Source organism: Egretta garzetta, unplaced genomic scaffold (genome assembly GCF_000687185.1).
Source record: "Egretta garzetta isolate BGI_Z169 unplaced genomic scaffold, ASM68718v1 scaffold204, whole genome shotgun sequence".
Classification (NCBI taxonomy): Eukaryota; Metazoa; Chordata; class Aves; order Pelecaniformes; family Ardeidae; genus Egretta; species Egretta garzetta.
The window spans coordinates 4464731-4472842 of record NW_009259424.1 but is presented as its reverse complement, the minus strand read 5'-3'; positions in this window follow the sequence as shown (position 1 = coordinate 4472842).

The following is an 8112-nucleotide window of genomic DNA, read 5'->3' as shown; positions in this document are numbered from 1 at the left end:
CCTACAAAAAGGTGGCAGTTTGGTATCCAGCAGAAAAAGTGTACTACCCAGCAGAAAAAGTGGGCTGGCTACCCTGAGACTTTCTGTAATACAGATGGTACTGGCTTTAGCTTGTTGGAGTGCCTTGCAACAGCACTGGTAGAGAGATACTAGCAAAACACACCAAGCTAACACGCTGGCTTGTCCTTATCTCCTGGTGCAGCGTGATTGTTCGCTACTCTAAAAATTAAGTGACTATTGATGAAAGTTATTGATTGGCAGCTCTGCAGATAGATACCCTGTGTCCACCCCCAGAGCAGCCACTGCGAATAAAGACATGACAGATATAATGTCAGCAGATGCAGCGAGGCAGTGACAATTCCTCTCCCGTGCTGTCAGGGGGAAGCTGCTCTGTGGGGTGGTTCCAGCTCCGCGCAGGGTGTAAGCAGCCTTCCTGCTTAGCTTGCAGGCACTCGGTGCAAGGCGACTGCACAGCCTCAGTATTTAAAGGGCGCTTTCAAAACTATTTAAAGCGTTTATACAAGGCCATCCTTTCAGATCTCTCAGCGTAAGACAGATTTCCGTCCAGTCTGCGCGAACCTCCTTGTGCCCTTTCCCATTCCTGGTGCGGCAGCAGGTTCTGAAGAGCCTCTGATGGTGCTGGTGAGGCATTTCCATACTCCCCTGATCACAGGTACCCAAACTGGCTATAACGAGAGGTGTATTGGGGGAGGAAGGGGGCGACAGAGCGAGCGATCTCTCACCTGGAGAACAGGACTTGCACCGTTTCGCAGAGGACGGTCATAACTCTCAATCAGATCAGCAGATCCCAAAGTTCCCTAGCATTGAAAAGCTCCATATTCCATTACCAGAGATCAGGAAAGGGAGGTGCCCCGTAGTTCAACCCCTCACACTGTGGCATTTTGTCTCCTGCTTGAATACTCTGGATGCTTTGAAAAGCGCTATTAACCCTTCAGAGCGATGCTAAGCTACTGGCACTTTGCAGTTTCAAGTACAGATTGATTTTTTTTAATGATACTGTAATTGACCTAGTAAATCAATGCTTCCACGCGTGGATTTATACTTTTATTAACTTGCATTCTTCTAGAGAGATTATTTTGTCATAGTTGTTCATGGTATTATAAAAAAATAAATGGAATGGTATTAAAAAAACCAAACCAGTCATTATTGTCGGCTATTACTGCTGAGGACAAGTACCCATCTGACTGTCGGCATGCCCACATTGCCTATTACCAAATGCATGTTATCAAAACTGCCCAGAGGCTCATCAACGTGTCCTGAGCTAAATGAACGCCTCTCAGCTCCTCCCCAGGAGCTCCGTGAACCCCAGGAAACACAAAAACATTCCCCTCTGGCTCGCTTCGGAATCAGGGGGAAGAACAAAGTATTGGGAACCTAAGGCCTGAATTTAAGACTTTCGAGCATGCCCCAAACAGGGGCCTTACCTGTGATCAGGTTGCTTAACTGAGGCCAGAAAACAGACCTAAGAGCTGAGGACTCGTTTGGAAACACAAGGCAAAGAAATTCAGGACTTCAGCAGAGGTCGGGAAATTGAGGAACTTTTTTTGTTTGGGTTTTTGTTTTGGCACTGTTTGACTTTTGACTGGCAGCAGTGTGGTATAACAGTGAATCAATAAAGAGAATAAATGATGAAAGCCTAAATGGACTCTCAGCATCGAGCTGTGCTGGACAAATCTGTCCACCAGTCCCTCGCAGATAACACCGCATCTCAGATAACATTTATAAATGCCCTGAGACAAACCAGGGGTAGGAGAAAATTTACCGATCATCATTCATTTCAGAATGCACCCGTCTACTTATAAATGCCAGTCTTAAGGAAACAGTCTTGCCTCCTACTTCATCTGCTCTCTTCTGAAAATCGGATCAGCGACTGAGCTTTTCCCAGTCTGGCTCCCCACAAAAGCGCACCCTTCGCAGCACCCTGGGTCCCACCTAGATCCTCACCCCACCCTGCTCTGTTCAGCCAGGCAGTAAGGACAAGCGGGCCATGATCTGCAAACAGAAAACAGTTGGCTTAAATGTAGGAGAAGCTGCGTACTCACATACTTGAATTCTCAGGACTAATCCACGAGGGAGACGGGCAACCTGCGCTCTCCTGTGTGCCCACCCTGCGAAACAAGAGGTATCACTAACTGCACAAGGTCTCCTTCCTTCTGTCTAAAGACAGGAATTTTTTGCCCCAGTGGAGAAAAGAGCATGCTTATTAAGTTAACGGTTGGACCCGATGATCTTAAAGGTCTTTTCCAACCTAAACGATTCTATGATTCCCAAAGGCTCCAGGGCTGGAGACACAGGTATGAGGAATTCCTCCCTGAACTCCTTAGTGCAGAATTATACGTTGCATACTATGTATTTTCTCAGGGATGCCTAGATGGAGCTGATATCCCTGTTTAAACTGGAAGTATTATTATTTCATTCTACTAAGTTTATTCTTGTTTCTAATTAAGATAATGTATCTATCATCCCTAGCATGGCTCCTTTCCAGCATTATAAATACACCTGTTCTTCAATCTGCAAGAGAGCTGGATGGGTAGATCACATATTACAAATTAAATTTACATTATTAAATGTTTCCTCCTTCCTCATACGTGTGACAGAGAGGCATAAGAGTCATGCAGGCTGATATGTTGTCCCTTGGTTAGTGGCAGCTCTGCAAAGAGGGAATCTCTTCTTCCTAAAATACAAAGACACAGCAGGTGAGGCAAGAATCTAGGCTCCAATCTTTGGAATGACAGGCTAGAGGAGCAAGTACCAAATTTGTCACCAAGCAGTACCACTAGCATCCAAAAAGCCTACATGCTCTTCTCTTTTATTTTAGTTTAAAGAGCTTCAAGAGATTTCCCACGTAGAGAGGGTTTCCCTCTGGCTGCCTCTCTGTGTCTCGCAGGGACTTCTCCCCATGGGGGCCCCCTCCACGTCTGGTGCAATACTGGCTTGAGATAAGTCTCACATCTGACATTGCCCCCTCACCACCCGTGTTCCCATCACTACACTGGACATCCTCCTCCTCCGAGCAGAAAACACTTGTAGAGCTGTGCTGGGAGCTCAGAGAAGGGCCCAGCTCCCCGTAGCCGCACTGGGGTGGTTGACACCACAGGGCTGGGAATGGCTCTGCCCATCCACGCGGGAGAAGCAAAAGGGCTGTCACTGAAGAAACGTGTGTGTCGCAGAGTGATTTTGCTTCTGAAGTAGAAAAAGTCGTTCCAGCTGACAGAGCGAATAGATCTGATCATAGTCTTTATTTACTGTCACCGTTCTTTAAGCGCATCTTAAATACAAAGACAGTCTCCACAGTAAAATATGGAGGATTGTATATGTAGGCTCACCCTATAGAGCACCCAGAGCCAACAGAGCTTGGGCCTTCTCCCCAAAAAACTTCTCCTTGCTTCAGGCCAGAGCGTTACACCCAAGGCTTGTCAGTCAGACCCTCATCATTGCCTGACTGTCTGAAAGTCCCATTAGGGGCTGATGCAAAGTGTTAAAGCCAAGTCTGACTGTATCCCCTCCTGCCAAAAGCAGCAGGGGTAGATGCTGTCTCAGGACTCTGGAAGTCAAAGACAGAGGCCTAATCTGCGCCGCAAGGAACTATATACATCACAGTACAGTTAAGAAGCTGATATGCCATCTCTCATGGGTGCCTGCTGTCCATTACCGACGGACAGAAATAGGGGTAACGTCTCCCCAAAGGAGTCATCAATTGGCTTTTTAAGATATGTTTGATGGCAACATTTTCAGGGGCAGCACAGCCTGTCTGTCAGCCTCACTTCTCTACGTATGGTTCAGAAATTGGAATTTTAATATAGGGAAAATATAAGCAGCTTCACCCATGTTATGACTATTCTAAGTTATGCTTTTATGTTGCTGTGAAACTATTGCTATTATTTCCAGATGGTTATTTAGTTGTTTTCATTTCTGGCACCTAGAACACTCTGTGGTTTTGCCAGGGTTTGCAAACACTTCGCAAACTTTGTGGTGGGTTGACTCTGGCTGGACACCAGGTGCCACCCAGCCGCTCTCTCCCCTCCTCAGCTGGACAGGTGGGGAGAAAATGAGATGGAAACAAAACCTCGTGGGTCAAGATAAAGGCAGTTTAATAAAAGAAAAAGCAAGGGCCGTGCATGGAATGAAAAGGAAAACAAGATTTATTCTCTACATCCCATCAGCAGGCAATGTCCAGCCACTTTGTGGGAAGCAGGGCTTCAGTACGCCTAGCGGTTGCTCCAGAAGACAAACGTTGTAAGTAATGAGTGTCCCCCCCTTCCTTCTCCTTTCTCTTAGCTTTTATTGCTGAGTGGACATCGTATGGTATGGAACATCCCTTTAGTCAGTTGGGGTCAGCTGTCCTGGCTGTGCCCCCTCCTCCCAAGATCTTGCCCACCCCCAGCTTACTGGTGAGCTGGGGGGGATGTTGGGGAGACAGCCTTGGTGCTGTGCCAGCGCTGCTTAGCAGTAGCCAAAGCACTGGTGTGTTGCCAGCACCCTTCTAGCTCCCAGTACAAAGCACACGTAGTCTGAAGCCTTTCCATCTGCATATTTAAATGCTGATATATATTGTTGCTTGTGTAATAAAATGAGGGCACTTCCCTCATGAGTCCTTGGACTACATCAGCTAAAAGACCCTGACAACAACCAAGCTCTGGGTCCGCAGCGGCTCCGCCAGGGTTGGTGACTTTACCGAGTGCCTCCAGGAGGAAGAAGAGTTTTATCCTCTGCTTTCAGAGAAGGCTCTTGGCATATCTTGCAAACCAAATTTGACATTCAACCTATCCTACAAGGGAAGGGCAGCTTCTGACACTGTTTCCTACCAATTTTCACTCTTTTTCCTCCCTGTTTAGCTGGGGAGTATAGACATGTCAGCAGAGTGCGGCCCATTAGCCAGCAGGGGCGGCCAGGGAGGTAAGTTAGGACTACTGAGCCACTCTTGGCCACCAAACCCTTCTTTGCAGTATGGTTTATGGTGGGGGAGCTCAGAGAGAGCACCTCTCCACCACACCATGGCAAGCCGGGTGGACTGACGTCCCTCGGGCTTTGCAAATAAATGAAGGTAGCTGCAGTCTCAGATCCTCCAGCGCAGAGCTGCCAACGTGGAAAAGAGGTTGTTGAGAAGTGGAAAATCTCAGGGAAATCCCTTATGTGGAAAGTTAATAGGCAGATACTCTCGAAGCAGCTTGGAGAAATGGTCACACACATTTCACTTTAATAAGTGGAAAATATGCGGTCAGACTGCCAGATTCATCAGCCCCTTTTGTGCATTAAGCAGCTATACACATGGGGGGGATTTCTATCGCAAAGATGAGGGGCCCACCTCTGGTTAAGCTGTGCTGTTTGTGGCATTAATAATTTTTTAATTGGCTTTTTAAACTGTGCAGTTACAAGCACATTCTTAGCACCCTTCCAAACCAGAATGGGTTCTCTGGGCCAAAGGCTCAGCTTTGTAACCTCTCATCCCTGTGCACAACTTTGCTGGCGGGAGAAGCCTTGTTAATAATTCATGAGTAGCGCTCGCAGATTGAGGCCCTCAAGCACTTTTACTGTTGTTGGGAAGAAAGGAAAAAAGAGTTCACTCTGTAGAGGTGTGACATTTATATAAAAAAAAAACAAACCAAAACTTGGTAAAGACTTTGTTGCCTTGTTCATAAGAGCACGATGGAGCTAACTTAATCATCTGCTCTAAAGTTCAGAGAGCTCATGTGTGGGCTTCTGAAACCCAGGAATAAAGCCAACTTGGCCCAAACAATGTCTCATTTGTCTTGACCACCTAGACCACTGTCTTTCCTTAGCCGCCTGTTAGATTTCACATCTTCGTACGCACGGAGTGTGCATTCTCTAGCTTCCTTCTGTGGCTGGATCAGATTGGCGTGTTGGAGTGCGAAGGAGAATTTCATCTCCTCACAGTCTTGTAGCTGAAATATGATGGCAGAGAGACATTATTCCTCTGAACACATTTCCCCGACAACCTGCTCTGTATTTCTGAGTAGATCCTTTGAGGAAAATCCACTTGCTTTCCCCACCTTTCTCCCCCAACCCTCTTTTAGCATCTTTCTCTGAGCCAAGATGCTTTATCAGATTTTTTTCCCTCCATCAGATAAATCAGTCAGGTGCATATTGCAGTAAAAAAACATTTTTAATCAACCAACAGAAGTCCCCTGCTAACAGCAGTGCAATCACTCAGCTTGTATGATAAAGATGTTCATCAGAGGTGCTTATGAAGAGGTTAATTCATTTAGGAATTCCCTGACAATAGTGCTGGGAGCAGTTTTGCTTAGAAAGGTATTCACCCAGAATAGACACTTATCACCCTTGGTTTCCCAGCAGTTTCTTGTTCTTCGTTAGAAGTTCCACTTCTCTGATTCTTCCCATATTCCCCTGTGAAAAGGGGATTTATTTGCATAAATCAGAAATATAAATCTGGGATACCATATGCCAGATAAGCTCAAACCAGGAGCCAGGTGAGGGAGGGCATGGTTTTATTCTTTGGCCTATGTAGTGCCAGGTTGTGGAAACTAATAAACCAGATCACGCGTTCACGCATGTTGCCTCAGCCAAGAAAATCTGATCAACCTGCATTGTAAAAATGGAAATAGAAGAGCAGCTCCCCGCACCCGCCAGCACCCAGCCTTTAGAGGCAATGACCTGGAGCTAAAATGGTGCGGCTGCTCCCGCTCCCTCCTCTGCCTGACCTCCTGGCTCTCTATTCACCAGCTCATTGCCTGTGCTCCTCAGGCGGCAGCTCCTCTCTCTTCCCCATGGCTCCTCACTGCGTCGCAGGGAGTGGGCACCGCTCCCACGCTGCCCCCGCCATCTGGAGCAGCAACCCTATTGCTCCGCGCCTAATTGAATTTGAAGAGAAGCAGGGAGTCGGTCTCGGGAAGAGACATTTCCTGACCTTGCCTTATGACTCCTCCAAATGCGGCGTCTGCTGAGTAGATTAAACATCTCCTGAAGCTTTGCCCCTGTTTGCTTCCACAAGTTCAACAGCTGCCTGCTGGTTACCCTGTGGCCCACCATAACTTGAAATGATGCCTTTCTCCTGCAGCCAACTTGCATGGTAGCTTCCTTCTGTGACAGCAATGTCCCACCCTTGGCCCAGTCCCAATCCCCTGTCTTCAGACACGGTCCCCAGCTCCCCTCTCAATCTCTTGAGTTGTGTGTTTTTACAGTTGTGTGTTCTTAGCAGCTTGGAGGACAGACAGCACTCAAATGTGAACCCAAACAGCCCTCTGTATGAAGGGTTTGGAGCAGGGAATGTCAAAACCTAAATGGTTTTGCTTCCTACTGCACAGGGTAGGCCATGTTGATGGATAACCTGCTTTCTGGCTAGTGAAATCCAGCAACACACAATTTCTAATCAATGCTGAAGGAAAGCATGACAAAATGTAAATTGGCATGCAATCCAGATGAACTTACACATGCCAAGGCTCTGGCACCACCACAACGTGAGGTAACTTATTCTTAGTATCAGTCCTAATATTAGACAGACAAAAGTAAGAATCAAGTCTAACCGAAGCCAAGAACGATTCAATGTAGGCATTAAATTAAGTTCACAAAACCTCACAGATGGAGAAGGAAAGCTCAAGGATTTCTGATGATCACTCCTCTGACAACCTGTTCTTCAGACCTTTGAGGAAACTTCAGCCTGAAATGGTTCAGCGTCACATTACCAGAATCCCCAAAGGAAAATTGGGCATGGGAGCAAGAAGCCGAGGGGCTGGAGTGAGTGGGGCCAGCAGCGCGGGTCATCACGTGCGAGGCAGGCTTTTCCGACCACTCCGTGCTGAGGTAGTCCCACTCCGAGCAGCTTCCTGGAAAGCTGTGCACTGATAGGGACCGCTAACAAGGTGGCGAAATTTCATTTCACGCTGAAATCTGAAGACAAGACTCAGTGAGAAATGGCCACTGGCCAAGTGGTAAAATAAATGAGGCCAGTGCCAAGAATAAATCTGAAAAGCTGGACACCGCCAGAGCTAATCTCATGTCAAAAACAGTATTTTAACACAGACCGAGCCTGACACCTAAGTAGCTCTGTCAGTGAAGGGAGAATATCGAATTAGCCCCACGTGAGCTCGTGGCTGTGCTTTCTTTGCATACATT